Source organism: Molossus molossus, unplaced genomic scaffold, assembly GCF_014108415.1.
Source record: "Molossus molossus isolate mMolMol1 unplaced genomic scaffold, mMolMol1.p scaffold_m16_p_15, whole genome shotgun sequence".
In the NCBI taxonomy this organism is placed as follows: Eukaryota; Metazoa; Chordata; class Mammalia; order Chiroptera; family Molossidae; genus Molossus; species Molossus molossus.
This window is the reverse complement of record NW_023425350.1, coordinates 14455274-14475326: the sequence shown is the minus strand read 5'-3', so window position 1 is coordinate 14475326 and position 20053 is coordinate 14455274. Positions and strand designations below refer to the sequence as shown.

The 20053-nt window shown below is 37.5% G+C and overlaps 1 protein-coding gene and 1 pseudogene across 1 annotated transcript in view; both read right to left on the bottom strand.

The window, feature by feature from the left end:
* Positions 1 to 20053, bottom strand: part of NCOA1 (nuclear receptor coactivator 1) — a 238721-nt gene that overhangs the window by 160079 nt on the left and 58589 nt on the right. The gene's annotated exons all lie outside the window — the stretch shown is intronic.
* Positions 9564 to 9710, bottom strand: LOC118631316 (annotated as a pseudogene).

Genomic DNA, 20053 nt, shown 5'->3' with positions numbered 1-20053 from the left:
AAGATATTCTAGCAATATTTTGACAGTATAATGATTATTGACACAGTTTTCTTGTCTCTAATGAAGATTTACAAAAACATCCATGACGCAAAAAAGAGTTACTTATCTGTATTCTATTTTGACTCTAAAAAATTTTGTGATTATAAACATATTTCAGTAAAATTTTCCTATATTGTATTTTTGTTTACTCTAAGAGCACTGTCCTTTAACATAACCAAGTTTAACTCTTAAAATTAATAAAAATAGCATTACTGCAAAGAAATAAATTTTCAGATTCCTATCTATAATTTAAGATAAAAACAAAACAGCTTTACAATTACTATAAATGAATTTCTCACACAAAGTTCCACTCTAGTATTTTTAATATAGTTTAATCTGATCTCCCTGCCTGAACCTGTCCTATATACGTCGCCAAATTAAACTCCTTGGACTAAATAACTCTTTCAATGTCGACTTCTATAGAAAACCATTAATGTCTTCCCATACTACAGAATAAAGTCCCACCTAATCAGTTTGATTTAAAAGAACACTCAGGACATTGTCTTTACCTATATGCTTCAGCTCCTACTTTGCCCTGCAGTCTATGCCTACTGTCAGGCCTTTCCTTATACTGACCCTCTTCCTGGAATGTCTTTCCCAACCCCTGGACCCCAAAAGGACCCATATCCCTACTAAACTTTCTTTTTTGTTTTTTGAATACATACACATACATATTTTATTTATTTTTAACTATTCTTATTAATTTGTTTTTTTAACAGATGTTTCTCCTTTTTTCCGCACTGACATTCTCCTCCCCGTTCCCCCCCGCCCCTTCCCCAGCTTTGTTGTCTATGTCCATTGGTTATGCATATATGCATATAAGTTCTGTGGTTTATCTCTTCCCCCCAACACTCTCTCTTCTGGGGTTTGTCAGTCTGTACTGACCTCTATGTGTCTGGGTCAATTTTGTTCATCAGTTTGTTTAGTACATTATATTCCACAAATATGTGAGATCATGTCATACTTGTCTTTCTCTGCTTGGCTTGTTTCACTTGGCATAATACTCTCCAGGTCCCTCCATGTCATCTCAAAGGATAAGAGATCTTTCTTTCTTACAGCTGCATAGTGTTCCATTGTGTACATGTACCACAGCTTTTTAATCCATTCATCTACTGGTGAACACTTGGGTTGTTTCCAGATCTTAGCTATTGTAAATAGTGCTGCTATGAACATAGGGGTACATATATTCTTTCTGATTGGTGTTTCAGGCTTCTTAGGGTATATTCCTGGAAGTGTGATCACTGGGTCAAATGGCAGTTCAATTTTTAACTTTTTTAGGTAACACCATAGTGTTTTCCATAGTGGCTGTACCAATCTGCATTCTCACCAGCAGTGTACTAGAGTCCCCTTTTCTCCACACCCTTGCCAACACTTGTTGTTTGATGATTTGTTGATGGCGGTCATTCTGACAGGTGTGAAATGATACCTCATAGTTGTTTTAATTTGCATCTCTCTGATGACTAGTGACGTTCAGCATTTTTTCATATGTCTGTTGGCCATTTGTATGTCCTTTTTAGAGAGGTGTCTACTTAGGTACTCTGCCCATTTTTTAATTGGGTTCGTTGTCTTCCTTTTGTTGAGTTGTATGAGTACTCCATATATTTTGGAAATTAATGGCTTATCTGATGCATCATTGGCAATTATGGTCTCCAATATGGTAGGTTCCCTTTCCATTTTGATGATTGTTTCTTTTGAGGTACAGAAGCTTTTGAGTTTGATGTAGTCCCATGTGTTCATTTTTTCCTTTGTTTCTCTTGCCTTAGGTGTGGTATCAGTGAAAATTCTGCTGCGTATGATGTCTGAAATTTTGTTGCCTACATTTTCTTTAGAATTATTATGGATTCACGAGTTACATTTAAGTCTTTTATCCATTTTGAGTTTATTCTTATGCATGGTGTAAGCTGGTGGTCTAGCTTCATTTTTTTGCAAGTAGCTGACCAACTTTCCCAACACTATTTATTGAAGAGACTGTCTTGACTCCACAATATGCTCTTGCCACCTTTGTCAAATATTAATTTAGCATAATGTCTTGGGTCAATTTCCGGGTTCTCTGTTCTGTTCCACTGATCATTTGTCTGTTCTTGTGCCAGTACCAGGCTGTTTTGATTACAGTGGCTTTGTAGTATAACCTGATATCTGGTAATGTGATCCCTCCTATTTTGTTCTTTTTCTTCAAGATTGCTGTGGCTTTTCAGGGTCTTTTTTGGTTCCGTGTAAACTTTTAGAGTGTTTATTCTAGTTCTGTGAAATATATCATTGGTATTTTGATGGGGATTGCATTGAATCTATAGATTGCTTTGGGTAGTGTGGACATTTTAATGAGGTTAATTCTTCCAATCCATGAACAAGGTATGTGCTTCCACTTCTTTATATCTTCCTCTATTTCTTTTTTCAATGACCTGTAGTTTTCTGCGAATAGGTCCTTTACTTCTTTGGTTAAGTTTATTCCTAGGTATCCTAATTTTTTTTTTGCCACAATGGTAAATGGGATTGTTTTTTTTTTAGTTTCTCTTTCTGTGAGTTCATCATTGGTGTATAATAATGCCATGGATTTCTTGACATTAATTTTGTATCCTGCTACTTTGCCAAATTTATTTATTGAATCTAGTAGATTTTTGATGGAGTCTTTAGGGTTTTCTACGTATAATATCATGTCATATGCAAATAATGACACTTTCATTTCCTCCTTTCCAATTTGAATCCCTTTTATTTTTTCTTCATGTCTAACTGCTGTGGCTAAGATTTCCAGTACTTTGTTGAATAAAAGTGGTGAAAATGGACATCCCTGTCTTATTCCAGTGCTTAAGGGGAATGCTTTTAGTTTTTGTCCACTGAGTATGATGTTGGCTATAGGTTTTTCATATGACTTTTATTATGTTGAGATATGATCCCTCTATTCCCACATTGCTAAGTGTTTTTATCAGAAATGGGTGCTGGATTTTGTTGAATGCGTTTTCAGCATCTATTGAAATGATCATATGGTTTGTGTTGTTGTTTTTTTTTATCCTCACCTGAGGACATTTTTCCATTTTTTATTCAGATACAGCAGGAGGGAGAGAGAGAGAGAGAAACATCGACATGAAAGGGACACATTAAGTGGTCACCACCCGCATGACCCAGCCAGGGCCAGGGACAAACTGCAGCTGAGGTACATGCCCTTAGCAGGAACCGAACCCAGGTCTCTGTGAACCGCAGGCTGACACTCTAACCGCTGAGCCAAACCAGCCAGGGCAATCATATGTTTTTTATCTTTCATTTTGTTTATGTGGTGTATCACACTTATTGATTTATGAATATTGTACCATACTTGCATCCCTAGGGTGAATCCCACTTGGTTATGATGAATAGTTTTTTTTGATGCATTGCTGGATCCGATTTGCTAATATTTTATTAAGGATTTTGGCATCTGTGTTCATCAGGGATATTGCCCTGTGGTTTTCTTTCTTTGTAGTGTCTTTATCCGGTTTTGGAATTAGGATTGTGCTGGCCTCATAAAATGAGTCTGGAAGTGTTCCGTCTTCTTGGATTTTTTGGAATAGTTTGAGGAGAATGGGTATTAGATCTTCTTTGAATGTTTGGTAAAACTTCCCTGTGAAGCCATCTGGGCCTGGGCTTTTGTTTGCTGGGAGTTTCTTAATTACATCTTCAGTTTCCTTTGTTGTTATTGGTCTGTTCAAGTTTTCTATCTCTTCCTGGTTCAGTTTTGGGAGGCTGTGTGTTTCTAGAAATTTGTCCCTATCTCCTAGATTGTCCAACTTGTTGGTGTATAATTGTTCACAGTATGTTTCTATGATCCTTTGTATTTCTGTGGTGTCAGCTGTTACTTCTCTTTCATTTCTGATGTTATTTATTTGGTGTTTTTCTCTTTTTGTTTTTTGGTGAGTCTGGCTAAAAGTCCATCGATTTCGTTTATCTTTTCAAAGAACCAGCTTTTTCTTTTGTTGATCTTTTGAATTGGGTTTTTTTTTTGGGGGGGGGGGGGTCTCTATGTTGTTTCTTTCTGCTCTGACCTTTACTATTTCCTTCCTCCTAGTAGATCTGGGTTTTATTTTTGTTTATTTTCTAGTTCTTTAAGTTGTAGGGTTAGAAAGTCAATTAGGAATTTTTCTTGTTTCTTGAGGTAGGCCTGTAGTGCTATGAACTTTCCTCCAGGACTGCTTTTGCTGTGTCCCGTAGATTTTGTGTTGTTGTGTGTTAATTTTCATTGGTCTCCAGGAATTTTTAAATTTCTTTCTTTCTTTCTTTCTTTTTTTTTTAAAGATTCTCTTTTTAACTTTAACTTTTTACCATTTTATTTTATTATTTTATTTTTATTTTTTTTTTGTTATCCTCACCCAAGGACATTTTTCCATTTTTTGTTTAGATAGAATGGGGAAGGAGAGAGAGAGAAACATCGACGTGAAAGGGACACATTGAGTGGCTGCCACCCGCACGACCCAACCAGGGCCGGGGACAAACTGCAACCGAGGTACATGCCCTTAGCGGGAACCGAACCCGGGTCTCTCTGGGCCTCAGGCTAACGCTCTACCGCTGAGCCAAACCGGCCAGGGCTAAATTTCTTTCTTGATCTCGTTAGTAACCCATTCGTTGTTTAATAACATGTTATTTAGCCTCCAAATGTTTGAATGTTTTTGTGTATTTTTATTGTAATTGAGTTCTTGTTTCATGCCACTGTGATCTGAGAAGATGCTTGCTTGATATGATTTCAATCTTCTTGAATTTGTAGAAACTTGCTTTGTGTCCTAACATGTGATCTATCTTTGAAAATGTCCCATGTGCACTTGAGAAGAATGTATATTCTGCAGCTTTGGGGTGAAATGTTCTGTAAATATCAATGAAGTCCAACTGACCTGGTTCGTCTTGTAAGGACTCCATGTCCTGGTTAGTTTTTTGTCTAGAAGATCTATCCAGTGGTGTCAGTGGCATGTTAAAGTCACCCACTATGACTGTATTGCTATTGATCTCTCCCTTGAAGTCCTCCAGAAGTTTTTAAATATATTTTGGTGCTCCCGTATTTGGTGCATATATGTTTACCAGTGTTGTACCCTCTTGTTAGATTGATCCTTTTAATATTATGTAGTGACCTTCTCTGTCTCTTATTATGGCCCTTGTTTTGAAGTCTATCTTGTTAGATATGAGTATTGCTACACCAGCTTTTTTTTCATGTCCATCTGATGGAAAACTTTTTCCCATCCCTTCACTTTCATCCTGTGTGAGTCTTTTGTTGTGAGGTGGGTCTCTTGTACACAGCAAATACATGGGTCATGTTTTCTTATCCAATCAGCTACCCTATGTCTTTTGATTGGAGCATTTAAGCCATTTACATTTAAGGTAATTATTGATAGTTATTAGTTGCCATTTTAATTTTATGCCTGTGTCCCCCCCCCCGCTCTCTATTTTCTCTTTCTCTTACAACAGTCCCTTCAGCATTTCTTGCAATGCTGGTTTGGTGGTGGTAAATTCCTTTAGCTTTTTTTTTTTTTAATCTGTGAAACTCTTTATTTCTCCTTCAATTCTGAATGATAGCCTTGCTGAATAGAGTAGTCTTGGATTCAGACCCTTGCCTTGCATTACTTTGTACACTTCATGGTACTCCCTTCTGGCCTGCAGCATTTCTATTGAGAAATCAGCTGACAGTCTAATGGGAGCTCCCTTGTAGGTAACTTTCTGTCTCTCTCTTGCTTCCTTTAAGATTCTTTGTCTTGCCCTGGCCGGTTTGGCTCAGCGGTTAGAGTGTCGGCCTGTGGTCCAGAGAGACTCGAGTTTGGTTCCCGCTAAGGGTGCGTACTTCAGTTGCAGTTTGTCCCCGGCCCTGGTTGGTCGTGTGGGTGGCAGCTACTTGATGTATCCCTTTCACGTTGATGTTTCTCCTCTCTCTCTCTTCCTCTTTCTCCCTCCCACTCTAGCTGAACAAAAAATGGAAAAATGTCCTCGGGTGAGGATAAAAAAAAAAAAAGATTCTTTGTCTTTAATGTTTGCCATTTTTATTATGTTGTGTCTAGCTGTGGGTCTTCTGGGGTTCATCTTGCTTGGAATTCTCTGTGTTTCCTGGACTTGTGTGATTTTTTCCTTTATCAATTTAGGGAAGTTTTCTGTCATTATTTCTTCAAAGAGGTTCTCTATTCTTTCTCTGATTCTTCTCCTTCTGGTACCCCTATAATGCGAATGTTGTTACGTTTTATATTGTCCCACAGCTCCTTTAAATGCTCCTCTTGCTTTTTAAACCTTTTACCATTTGCTGTTCTATTTGGGTGTTTTTCTCTACCTTGTCTTCTAAGTCACTGATTCAGTCTTCAGCTTCTTCTAATCTACTATTGAACCCTTCTAAGGTATTTTTCATAACAGCTATGCCATTCTTTATTTCCTCTTGATTTTTATGCATAGCTTCTACCTCTTTATGCATAGCTTCTACCCTTTTTTAAGCTGAAGTAGTTCCCGGTGAGCTCTTCATAATTCTTATTAAGTTGCTTGTAGTTCTCACCAAATTGTTAGAGCACCCTTAAAATCATTGCTTTGAATTCTTTATCTGACAGGTTGCTTTCTTTCATTTCCTGTAGTTCCTTTTCTAGTGATTCCTCTTTTTCTTTCCTTTGGGTGTTGTTTCTTTGTCTCCCTATTTTAGCCGTCTGGTAGCTCTAGAACCTGTGAGGGATGTTTGGATGTGTAGGCAGCTCACTGTATATTAAATAAGTCTACTGTGCCTCCCAGACTGTTCTGTTGCATGTCACCTCTTGCCTGCTATGTATCCTGGAGGATTGACAAATAGGGGCTGGTATTGGTGTGTTCTGGTAGGTGCTGCTGCTGGATAGTGTGGGCCCCTCTGAAGCTGTGTTTCCCACTGGTGGCTGGTGCCACCTGTAGCTGTATTGCTCAAGCGCTGTTAGAGTCACACTCCCTGCCTGCAGTTTGGGCCGCTGGGTCACACAGGACCGTCTGGCACCCTGGCTCCGCACTGTTCTTGTGGGCCGCTGGGTCTCACAGGTCCTTCTGGATCCCTGGTTCCACACTGCTCTTGTGGGCCACTAGGTCATACAGGTCCCTCTAGATCCCCAGCTTCCCACCGCTCTCGTTGGCCGCTGGGTTACAGAGGCCTCTATGGATCCCCAGCTCGCCACTGCTCTTGTGGGCAGCTATGTTGCACAGGCCCCGATGGAGCCCCAGGTCCTGCTGCTGGTGGCTGGGGAGTGCTGCTGCACAGTGGGGCGCAGCTCCTGTTCAGCTTTGCTGTAGTTTGGGGGAATGGTTCTCTGCTGCTGGTCTGTGCTTCTGTTGACTGGGGATGGATGTCTGCTCCCCAGCCTCTGTTGCTGGGGGTGTATCTCTGACTCTGATGAGGCTGCTGCTGTGGGGGATGGTGCTAGGCTCCCAGCCGTTTGCAGTTTCTGCAACTGGCACCTTGACAGCTCCGCTACTGTGCACTGGTCTGTGTTGACACAGGGTATCCACTGGTTCAATGGTGCCAGGTGCACTGATAGGCTTAGGCTGCTGGGCCATAGCCGCTCCCACTGCCTCCTCCCAGGGAAGCACCCTGAAGAGCCGCTTACCACAGTAGCCACCTGCTCCCAACCCACAGCATAGGAACCTTCTGCTCTGCATCTCTGCACTGCTCAAGTTTGGTCGTCCACCTTCACGTCCACTCACACTCTCTCACACACTCGCTCACCCTCTCACGCACTCACCCTCCCTCCGTTCCTGCCCGCCGCCATCTTTCTCCACACACCCCTACTGAACTTTCAAACTCTAGTTCAAATTTCTCCAAAAATCTCTTTATCAACCAAATTGTTCCACATCTCCCTTACTCATTAAGGTACTTAAGAACAGGTTCTGCATGTGTATATGTTAATTTAAGTTAACATTATTACATTGATTTGTTCATTTCAATAATAATTATAATTGTTGAGTACCTACTATAAGCCAAACTACTTTAGGCACTGGTGCTACAGCAGCGGACAAAAAAGATACCATCTTGGTTGTCACTGCTTATATGTAATGAATATGAAATGTGTGGATACTCATTATCATAAAACATCAAAATTTCCCATTGTTGGCCAATTAGGTTGTCTTCAGTTTTTACTATTATAAGTAATATTATTGTGAATACAGCTCTAAAACAGCTTTTTTATTCCTTGAAGTATTTATCTGGGGTTAATTCACAAGAGTAGGATTATTAAATCAATGGCCATAAATATGTTTAAGAATTTTAAGATATGGCCCTGGCCGGTTTGGCTCAGCGGTTAGAGCGCCCACCTGCGGTCCGGAGAGACCCGGGTTCGGTTCCCGCTAAGGGCATGTACCTTGGTTGCAGTTTGTTCCCGGCCCTGGTTGGTCGTGCGGGTGGCAGCCACTCGATGTGTCCCTTTCACATCGATGTTTCTCTCTTTCTCTCTTCCTCTCTCTCCCTCCCACTCTGTCTGTACAAAAAATGGAAAAATGTCATCGGGTGAGGATAAAAAAAAAAAAGAATTTTAAGATATGTACTATCATACCACCTTCCAAAGGAGCTGTACCAATGCCAAAAGCAATGCATAAGTACTTGATTCCCTATGGACTATTTTATCACAGTTATTCAATACGTATGAAAAGGTGATCCACTACTGTTTTAATTATACAGAAGGCTTAACTAGTTTCTTAATGTTTGTTTACTTTATATCTCCTAATACCTAATGGGTATGACTTTATCAATGTATTTACTGTAATCTTAGTGTTGTAAATATTTTTTAAAATATCCATAGTAATTTTGGATAGTATTTACAGTCATATTTTCCATTTTATTTTTTTTATTTTGTTATTTTTATTTTTATTTTTTATTTTTTTCTTTATTAATTTTAAAGAGAGAGAAAGGGAGAGGGAAAGAAAGATAAAAACATCAATAAGAGAGAAGATCAACTGGCCGCCTCCTGCATGCCCCCACTGGGGATTTGGTCCACAACCTGGGCATGTGCTCTGACCAGGAATGAAACTGGCAACCTCTTGGTGCATGGGTCAACACTCAACCACTGAACCACACCACCTGGGCATTGTGTTGGTTTTCTTTATATAGATGTGTTTAATTTTTTACACTCAATTCTTTTTAGTCTTCTTATTTTAGATTACCGGTCTTTTCATAGTTTCACTAGTTTTTCAATTTTAAGAAGTTAACCAAACGTGTACGCAGACAGGTTCAATACTAATTTTTCTAACTGCTCTTTGGCCATCCCAAAACTTATTAAAAAATTCTACCACTTTACAAACTTTTTGCTTGTTTATTATATATTAAATTCCTAAGCCATATTTTCTCAATTCTAAAGATAGTTGTTTTTCCTAAATAACAATTTTAGGATTCTGAAAGTAGAAGTATCGGAATTAATGTCCAAAAAGCCACCAGCAGCCAAGCAAAAGAATAAGTTGTGTTGCATGTTATTGCTTGCCCATGTGTAAATCTGTAAGAAATACTTTCCCATAGAAGGTATTGGTTTATCCAACTATGACAACAGCTGAGTTAAGTTCATAGGTAAATGTACCTGCAGTTAAATTTCTTTTTTACTCAGTCCCCCACTACCACAAATTATGCAGTTGAGTTTCCCCACATTTGGGGAGATCACAGGGGTCAGCACATTTGGCGTGCAATGGATAAGCCCTGCCCTGGGAAAACTACCTTTGTGATCATGGAATCTCCCCTGCCAGGCAAGTGTACTTGCAGTTGAATTTTAAGTGAAATCTGAAAGCCTGTTGTTTGAAAATATTTTCAGAAAGACTCAACTATGATAAAGCATGAAATAAAAATGTTTTGTGATGCAAAAGTTGGCTGTTGCAAGACAAGGAAGGACAATCCAAGGCAGTAGAAATTATCCAATCCCTCAAAATAGATCACAGAATTTTCAGAGCTGGGAGACACTGGTGTGACCAATAACTACTTTACAAAGTACAATCACTTAAGTGCTGGATATCAATCAGTCAAAAGTTTCTAGCTGATTCAAAATAAAATTATTTAATACACAGCTTCTCTACAGAAAAACTGAAAATATGAGTTTAGCTTAAAAAAAAAAAGGCAGATTAAATTTCAAATATTTTCCATATGACTCAAAACTATACAAACAAACGTAATGTGTAAAGAGTCCAAAAAAAGGCAAGCACAGGTGAGAAAAAAACAGCATGAAAAATGTGAAAAAGGATTGGATTCAATCATATATTATGATTCCAGAGAAGATAGTATGAAAATTATATAGGTAAATGTATGCTTCTATCAGTTAATTTCTAAAAAGAATATTAAAAATAAATGCGTTTCTTTTTTCTTGAAAATATATTACATCAATAGTATATATCACAATTGATAGTCTTAGAATTGAGAAAATGCACTGCATGTATGCATGTGTGCATATATTTATCTACATTTATTCAATTATTTACTCATTCATTTCTGAGTAGAAGAAAGCAAGAACAGAGAAGCAGGAACAAAACTAAAAAATACAATACATAAAGATCAAACTCTTTAAAAATCCTAAAGGTTACTATGATGTAGAAAAATACACGATGAATGAAGTAAAATACAACCCAGGTGAAAAATAACAACCAGTTAGATAATTAACTAGCAAATAACATAACCAAAAAACCTGATAAAATTAAAGCTGAGTAACAGCAAACATAAATAGCTGAGAAAAAGTAAATAAAAATGGATGTCAATTCAGTTAAAAGTAAGACTATTAAGAACTTATTAAAATGATGTGGTATTTGATCAAGAATCAGAATACCATAATTCTTGATCAACCACCCGACCACTGTAATAAATATCAGAAAGTGGAAAATGAGGAGAGATGCACCAAGCAAAACTGCCTGTTTATTATCATCAAAGGGTTTTGATCACAGGCTACTAGGGACTCCTCTACCCCAGTTATAGATAAGCCTACCATGTAAAACACTGAGAAAAAGCCAACTGGTTTCTTGGCTTCTTTTACTTAGGCCCACATCTTAACCCACAGAAAAGAAGGAAAAGATAATCAAGTATTTCCACAAAGAGCTTGATGGAGTAATAGTGGTCTGATTAATCCTTCTGGCTTATACAACCAGAAAACTGGATATAATAATGAACAGTTTTCAGATATTGGACAACAGTGAAAGCAAGAGTGAGATTCCTGAGAAAAGTGAGAAAAAATGAGGTGAGGCCTACAAATGACCCACATCACACCCTTGAAGCAGTTTCTAGTATGCAATGTAGAGAGGGGTGACTTCAACAGAGTACAGCAGGCTCAGAGAATTGAGGAAACAGAGACTCACATTCAGGGAGGCCAAGGAAGCCAGAATTTGTGGAAAAGCAAACCAGAGAGAAGGGAACTGCATACAGTGATAAGGCTCTGGAGATCTGCAGAAACGTCCCCTCAAGCCATTGGCAGGTACTGACCCGTCATGTGTTGAAAGCAAAATACCTAAGGTTGAGGAAAGGAGTCCTGAAACTCAAACAAGATTAGGAATAGTTTGTATTCCTATCACGTAGAGTGAAGACCTCATAAAACATGAGACATTAAATAAGCTCCTCAGAAGGTTTCAACTCTAAGTTAGCTTTAGCAAAAAAAAAAAAAAAAAAAAAAAAAAAAAAAGCTGCTCTGGACTCACCCTAACAAAACAAAGCAAGTCTAAGCAAAAAATCATCAGCCCTGGCCAATCTGACTCCACGGTTAGAGCGTCAGCCTACAGACCAGAGAGTCCCGGGTTCAGTTCCCTACCTTGGTTGCAGTTTGTCCCCGGCCCCAGTTGGGGTCATGTGGGTGGCAGCTAATCAATGTGTCTCTCTCACATCGATGTTTCTCTCTCTCTCTTCCCCCTCTCTCCCTCCCGCTCTATCTGAAGATAAATGCAAAAATGTCCTTGGGTGAGGATTAAAAATAAATAAATAAATATCAAAGTTATTTCAAAAATGTTAACTGCATGCCACGACTTAGAAAAACATAATTTAAATAAGTAGAACAAAATCTAGCACCCAACAACATAAAATTCACAATGTCTGACATCCGATGAGGATTTACCAGGTATATACTTTAAAAAGAAAATATGACCTATAACCAGGAGAATAACAGATCAATAGAAATAGACACAAAACTGACACAGACACAGAGCTTGGCAGAAAAAGATGTTAAAAGCTACTGTAAATATGTTCAATAAGGTAGAGAAAGACATGGACATGTTGAGGGAAGACTTGCAAAATTTTTGTAAGGCTAAAATGGAATTTCTAGAAATGAAAAATACCTGTCAAATGAAAAACACACTGGGTGGGACTAAAAGCAGAATGAATAGTTAATATGAAAACATAACAATAGAAAATATCCAAAAGGAAGCAGAAAGGTAAAAAAAAATACAAAAAAGAAAGAAAATTACGAAAAACAGAACACCAATGATTTGTAGTACTATATCAAACAATCTAATACACATGTAATCGGGGTCCCGAAACTAGAAAGAAGGTGATAGAAAAAAATAATTGTGGAAATAATGGGCAACCATTATGATTTTCAAACCATAAACTCACAGATCCAAGAGGTTCAACAAAACCCAAGAAGGATAAATAAAGAAAACCACACCTAAAAATATAAACATCATAATCAAATTGTTAAAAACTAGTGATTAAGAAAAAAATGTTAAAAAGTTATCAGAGGTGGGAAAAGACCCATTATATACAGAAAAACAAAGACTTCTCATCAGAAACTATGCAAATAAAAAGTCAATGAAGCCCTGGCCAGTTTGGCTCAGCGGTTAGAGCGTCGGTCTGCGGTCCAGAGAGACCCAGGTTTGGTTCCCACTAGGGGCACGTACCTCGGTTGCAGTTTGTCCCTGGCCCTGGTTGGGTTGTGCGGGTGGCAGCCACTCGATGTGTCCCTTTCACATCGATGTTTCTCTCTCTCTCTCTCTCTCTCTCTCTCCCTCTTTCTCCCTCCCACTTTATCTGAACAAAAAAAGTCAATGGAGCGCCTTGGCCAGTTTGGCTCAGCAGTTAGAGTAATGCCCCACGGACCAATGAGTCTTGGGTTCGATTCCGGTCCAGGGCACATACCTTGGTTGTGGTTTGTCCCTGGCCCTGGTTGCAGCCGTGCAGGAGGCCACCAGTTGATGTGTCTCTCTCACGTCAATGTTTTTTTCTCTCTCTCTCTCTGTCCCTCCTTCCTACTCTACCTGATGATAAGTGGAAAAATATCCTCAGGAGAGGATTAAAAAAAAAAGTCAATGGAGTTACATTGTTAAGTATGAGGAGAAAAAAACCCCCATCAACCTAAAATTCTATATCCACTTAAAATATATTTCAAAATGAACATGGAAATGTTTTTAGACAAAGGTTGAGAAAAATCAATACAAGAAGACATGCACTTAAAGATATGTTCTTTAGACATAAGAAAAGGAATATCATATCAAAATATGGATCTACACAAAGCAATGAAGAGCAGCAGTTAACAGTAAATATATTAATAAACACAAAAGACATCTTTAGCTTAGTTTTTGTGTTTTTTCTCAACTGTCTTAATTTCAAGAAACATCTGTTGTGCTTAAATTAAAAACTAAAAGCAAAACCCCCCCAAAAAGAATCTCACTTTTATGAAGTAACCATTGTTAAAATGGTTATACTGATTTCGTAACATTAAGTGGGCCTTTTTCCATCTTTTTATAATCTCTAGAACAGTTTCTCACCAAGGAATTATATGGTCCTTGAGAGCTAGAAGAAACTCACTGGCAAAATGATCTGGCCCCACAACCAATTTTTAGAGAAAATTCCTTGAACTTTCTTCCATAGTTTAGGGTTACCCAGATTTTCTTCTTCTAAAAGCAGCTTGGGTGTTTCACAATTCATTTCAGAGAGATTTCCAATATATTGGCTTAGAGTTAACAAATACTGCTTATTCACAATTTTTTTTTAAATCTCTATTTTTATATCTCCTTTGTCCTTTCTTACTTTGGTTTTTCTATCTTTTCCTTGATAAGACTGGTCAGATAATTGTTTATCGTGGTTTTTTTTAACCATAAGAAATAGCACTTAGATTATTTTTTCAATTCGTTTGTTTCTGCTTTTTTGGGGGTGGGGAGGAGTTAATCCTCACCTGAGGATATTTTTGCCATTGATTTTTTTTCAGAGAGAGTGGAAGGGAGGGAGGGTGGGGGAGAGAGCGAAATAGAGAGAGAGAGAAACATCGATGCGAAAGAGACACATCAACCGGTTGCCTCCTGCATGCACCCCAAACGGGGCCAGGGATCGAATCTGCAACCGAGGTCCATGCCTTTGATTAATAATCAATTCCATGACCCTTCCGTGCGTGGGCCAACATTCTAACCCCTGAGCAACACTGGCCAGGGCATTTGTTTCTGCTTTTATCTTGTTTCTATCCTCCCTTTCTCCTGGACATTTATTTTGTTGGTTTTATTTGCTTATTCATTTTACTGAATTCTGAGGTTGAGTACATTTTTTTTTAATCAACTGACTTTTAGTATTAGTCTTAGCCCGAGTCTAATTTAAGTTTGCTAAATAATCAGTTATTATATATTTGATCTTATGTTTGACTCATTATTTAAGAAGGGTTTTGTTTCATTTTTTTTCAAGTTATTAGAATTCTGCATTTTAAATGTCTGTTGCTATGAGAGAATGGACATATATAGTTTCAATTTTTCTGGTACTAACTGAGGTTTTCCTTTGTGGTTTATCTAAAAAGAAAAAAAAAAATTTAAATGTCGTATGGTCTACTGCAAAAGTATACTTAATCCCAAATTTAAAAGAAAGCTTTATAAGTGACTAATTAAACCCCACTATAAAACAGTGCAGGTCTTACACTATACTTCTTCTGGCTTTAAATTTTTACTAGCATTAAATGCATCCATGTGATATTAAGAATAAGGACAAAGACTCTCAATTTTTACACCTAACCTAATTGTACGTTTACATTGTTAGACTTATATTAGGCAAACAGTGTTTCTTAATAATGTAAGACATCTCTAATTTCAAGGAAGCTCTAAAATTTCTTGAAATATTTAATAGCTACTTACATTTACTTCCATGTTTATTTTAATTGAGAAAGTTAAAGTGACAAGATACTTGCAAGTCACACCATATAAAACACCATTTTCAAAACCAATAAGGCATCCCTCCTTCTCAAAAATAGTAAAATGACCCTGGCCGGTGTAGCTCAGCGGTTAGAGTGTTGACCTGCGGACCAGAGAGTCCCGGGTTCGGTTCCTGCTAAGGGCATGTATCTCAGTTGCGGTTTGTCCCCACCCTGGTTGGGGTCATGTGGGTGGCAACCACTCGATGTGTCTCTCTCACATTGATGATTCTCCCTCTCTCTTCCTCCCTCTCTCCCTCCTGCTCTATCTGAAGATAAGTGCAAAAATGTCCTTGGGTAAGGATAAAAAAAAAAAAATAGTAAAATGTAGTTTGACTGGTAAGTAGCATCTTAGAACTATGACTTTTCTTGTATGAAACACTACATTCCAACTAATATATTGGTGATTACAGTAACTTTTCAGAAGCCCTATCATATCATAAACTTATACTGAACTAACAAAATCCTTAAATCCCCGGGTTTCCCAAATCTAGGCTTTTACAGTTTGTTTAAACTAGAAGATTAATTCGCTTTATTTTTTTATTCTGGTTAAAAATCAGTTTCTGAACTCATCCCAAGAGAAAGAGACAATGAATCCTGGCTCTACTGTGAGTTAACTTCAATGTAAGCCTTATTAAGACTGTTTCCTTACACATAACATAGAAATAATAATAGTTTACACCTCACAGAGTTATTGGAATAGTATCTAAAAATATAAAGTATCTATCATAGTGTCTGACACACAGTAAACATTAATTATTAGCTATTATTACTATATTTTTCTTTCCTTATATCAGCTTTTTCTCTTAAATTTAGTGATTCCCTGCTTTGTAACTGACCACATTAGCTATGCCTCCTCATTAAAGATCATCTTCAGAACAGTAAATGTCTCAATGCCTTTACCAGATAACATATGTTAAACTGAGCACCTTTCAACTATGCTTAATCTTACATATACCTTTTGGTTTCCATAGCATCCAGTTGGAAAGTACAGTAGTACCCCCTTATCCATGGGTGATACAGTCCAAGACTCCCAGTGAATGCCTCAAGCCACGGATAGTACTGAACCCTATAAAGCATACTTTAGAGATAGTGCAGGTTCAGTTCCAGACCACTGCAAGAAAGTTAATATCGCAATAAAGCGAGTCACATGAATTATTTTGTTTCACAGTACATATAAAAGCTATGTTTACACTTTATCATAGTCCATTAAGTGTGCAATAAAAATAGCATTGTCTAAAAATAATGTCCACACTTAATTTAAAATATTTATTGCTAAAACACGCTAACCCTCATCTGAATCTTTAGTGAGTTACAATCTTTTTGCTAGTTAAGAGTCTTGCCTTGATGTTGATAGCTGCTGACTGATCAGAGTGGTACTTGCTCAAATTTGGAATGGCTGTGGCAATTTCTTAAAACAACAATAAAATTTGCAGCATCAGTTAACTCTTCCTTTCATGAATGATTTCTGTGTAGCATGCAGTGCTGTTTGATAGCATTTTACCCACAGAACTTCTTTCAAAATTGGAGTTAATCCTCTCATATCTCATCCTTAATGTTAAAACTCATGATACTGTGAATATAAACTTATAAGTTCTAACTATTTGAAATACTAAATGTATTTGCTAGGATATGCCCCCTTAAAAATCAGAAAAATCGGCCCTGGCCGGTTTGGCTCAGCAGTTAGAGCATTGGCCTGCGGTCCAGAGGGACCTGGGTTCGGTTCCCGCTAAGGGCATATATCTCGGTTGCAGTTTGTCCCGAACCCTGGTTGGGTCCTGTGGGTGGCAGCCACTCGATGTGTCCCTTTCACATCGATGTTTCTCTCTCTCTCTCTCCCTCCCACTCTATCTGAACAAAAAAATGGAAAAACGTCCTCAGGATTAAAAAAAAAAAAAAAAAATCGGCCCTGGCTGGTTTGTCTCAGTGGTTAGAGCATCGGCCCCTGTACCAAAGAGTCATGGGTTCGATTATGGCCAAGGGCACATACTTCAGTTGTGATTCATCCTTGGCCCTGGTCAGGGTCATGCAGGAGGCAACCAGTCGATGTGTCTCTCTCACATGGATGTTCTTCTTTCTCTCTCTCCCCCCCATCTGAAGAAAAAAAATAAAAATAAAAAATAAAAAAAAAACAGGATCCTATAGTTAACCATTTCTTCACAATACTCTGAAAAAACATGATTTTGGTGGCCAAAAATTGCTTACTTCCACAATTTTTATTCATTTCTTCAACACTAAATCACAATTAGAAATCACATTACTGCCCTGGCCGGTATGGCTCAGCGGTTAGAGCGTTGGCCTTTGGTCCAGAGAGACCGGGGTTCAGTTCCCGCTAAGGGCATGTACCTCGGTTGCAGTTTGTCCCCGGCCCTGGTTGGTCGTGCAGGTGGCAGCCATTCGATGTGTCCCTTTCACATCGATGTTTCTCTCTCTGTGTGTGTGTTCCTCTCTCTCTTCCACTCTACCTGAACCAAAAAAAAAAAAAAGGAAAAATGTCCTCCGGTGAGGATTACAAAAAAAAAAGAAAGAAATCACATTACTGAATACCAGTTCTTCTCTCCAAAAAAGACGGATATGAATTGATACCGTGGTATAATTTTTTACTCCTAGACCAAGTGCACCTTCCCTCCAGCTAAAGTACCTGGGCTTGGATCAGAAGAAATAATGCAACTCTTCCAGGCAACAATGGCTTAAAAAAAAAACCAAAAACACCAACCACTACCAACAACAAAACAAAGCAGTAACAAAATATTCTTCTGCAGTGGTGTGTATTTCTCAGTGGTAACAGTATCATATCTATATGAAGTGCTGGTATGTCCTCTGCACATGAGTGCTTTTATCCAACTGAAAAACAAAAATTCTTCTAGCATGTACGCATGACAGTTAATTGCTTTTCCAGATGGTATGCCTTTGATAAGGGATCTTTGCCAAAAGCTCATTTTACTTTCTTTCCAAACATAATATTTGTCATTAACTTTGAAACTGGTTTTACAAGCTTCTGAGTAGTAGTGTGAGTTGACCTGTTTTTTGCTATGAGAAGAGTAACTGAGACTGATTCTTCAGTAGTGTGGTCTTCTGTCTTTAGCAACATTCTTTAATTTCACACTGAAAAGTATTATTTTATATAATTATATACATCTATTTCATTTTTCATCACAAGGTTAAAAGCAATTATTATAGAAAAGGAAACTAAAACCGACATATTAATTCCCCAGAGTAGCATGAAAATTAAAGAACTGAAGCTTGCTCTCTTTCCATCATATCACAGAGAAAACTATAGCAAGGGAATGAATACCCATTTCCTTATTACACCCTGCTGAAATTTGTTTTCAAATGTTTTCTTGAATCCAAATAAAATATTTCTAAAAGGTACCACTTTAAGTTAATGTAAACTGTATTCCAAGACATAACCTTACAAATGTTCCTGGGCCTTAACTTATGCACTGATTTTGTTTTGTTTTAATACCATGTCGTCCCCCCCCCCCCCCCCCGCCGCCCAGTCAAAACAAACAAAATAAAAAATCTCACAATCTCACAATCTAAAGACTTCTCAAAAAAATTACAAGAAAATCTTTTCAAAATGTATTGTATAAAATTTCTGAGCATGAGTTTGTAAAATCTTCACTTTTCTTCATTTTCAAAAGGAACAATGACAAATATTAATAGGAAAATCACTCTGTGAAAGCTTGTAAATAAATGAAAAAACAGAAGAAACTAATGAATTAGAAATACCTAATTAAAGATTTAAGCAACCTAATTTTGCTATGTGGCAGTTTTACAAATAGAATCATAAGCAGACCAATTAGTCAGCAAATTCAATTGATCAGAACTCCCTAATCTTAACTTTCGTTGAGATCTAAATATAGAACTTAACTATATTACTAAGAAAGGGATTCTAAATTATTATTTTATGTGCTCACTTTATGATTGCCTTTAAATGGTTTTCAGATGAGTGTATTTAGCCTCCCTAGCCTCAGAGTAAACATTCTGAATGAAAGATGTCTTCAACTTCATTCGTAATGAAGTTACAGACTAATTTATATTCTTCTACATATCCAAAATCACTCTTTGCAAAGTTTAGACATTCTACTAATGCTGTTAAATGAAAGTAAGTAGGAAAGGTATTTTTTAAAATTGAGGGAAATGGTTCTGATAATAAGACAAATTATGAAAGTAAGAAGGAAAGATATCTAAAAATAAGGGAAATGATTCTGATAAGACAAATTATTATTTAATCATTACCATTTGATTCAGAATGACACCAAGAAATTTTAGAAAAGTACAGATACATCTCCTACCTTCCAGAGAAGTTATAAAACTTCTCATCAAAGCAACTTATTTTTCATTTGCTATTTGATTCAAGGTAAGCTTGCTTTGGCAAAAATTAGTCAATTACACTACCCCTTTCTAGAAGGTAATCCATTTTTTTTCTTTATTGCTTTTAGAGAGAAGGAAAGGGAGAGGGAGAGAGAGATAGAAACATTGATGAGACAGAACATCGACTGGCTGCCTCCTGCATGTCCCCACTGGGGATCAGACCCACAACCTGGGCATGTGCCCTGACCGGGAATTGAACTGGCAACCTCTTGGTGCATGGGTCGATGCTCAACCACTGAGCCACTCTGGCTGGGCAAGGTAATCCACTTTTTTAACTGAAGTTGCCTTAGAATTTTTCAATATCATGGATTTCTATTATTTTAGAATTTACTACTTTATATATTCTTGCAAAACAGAACAAAATGAAATAATCCCAATAAAATGTGATACATTTTTCTCAGATTTTCATCTTATCTACATGTGAGCAAGATTAATTTATAAACCTCTATAATGTATACAGAGAATCAATCAACTTGGACCTATCCCCTAAAATAATTATCTTTTCATACCTTCTGCATACTTGGAAAAATATAATTTTTAAAAATATTTGTTTTTTACATGAACACCTAACTGTACCCTCTTTAGAATTTATA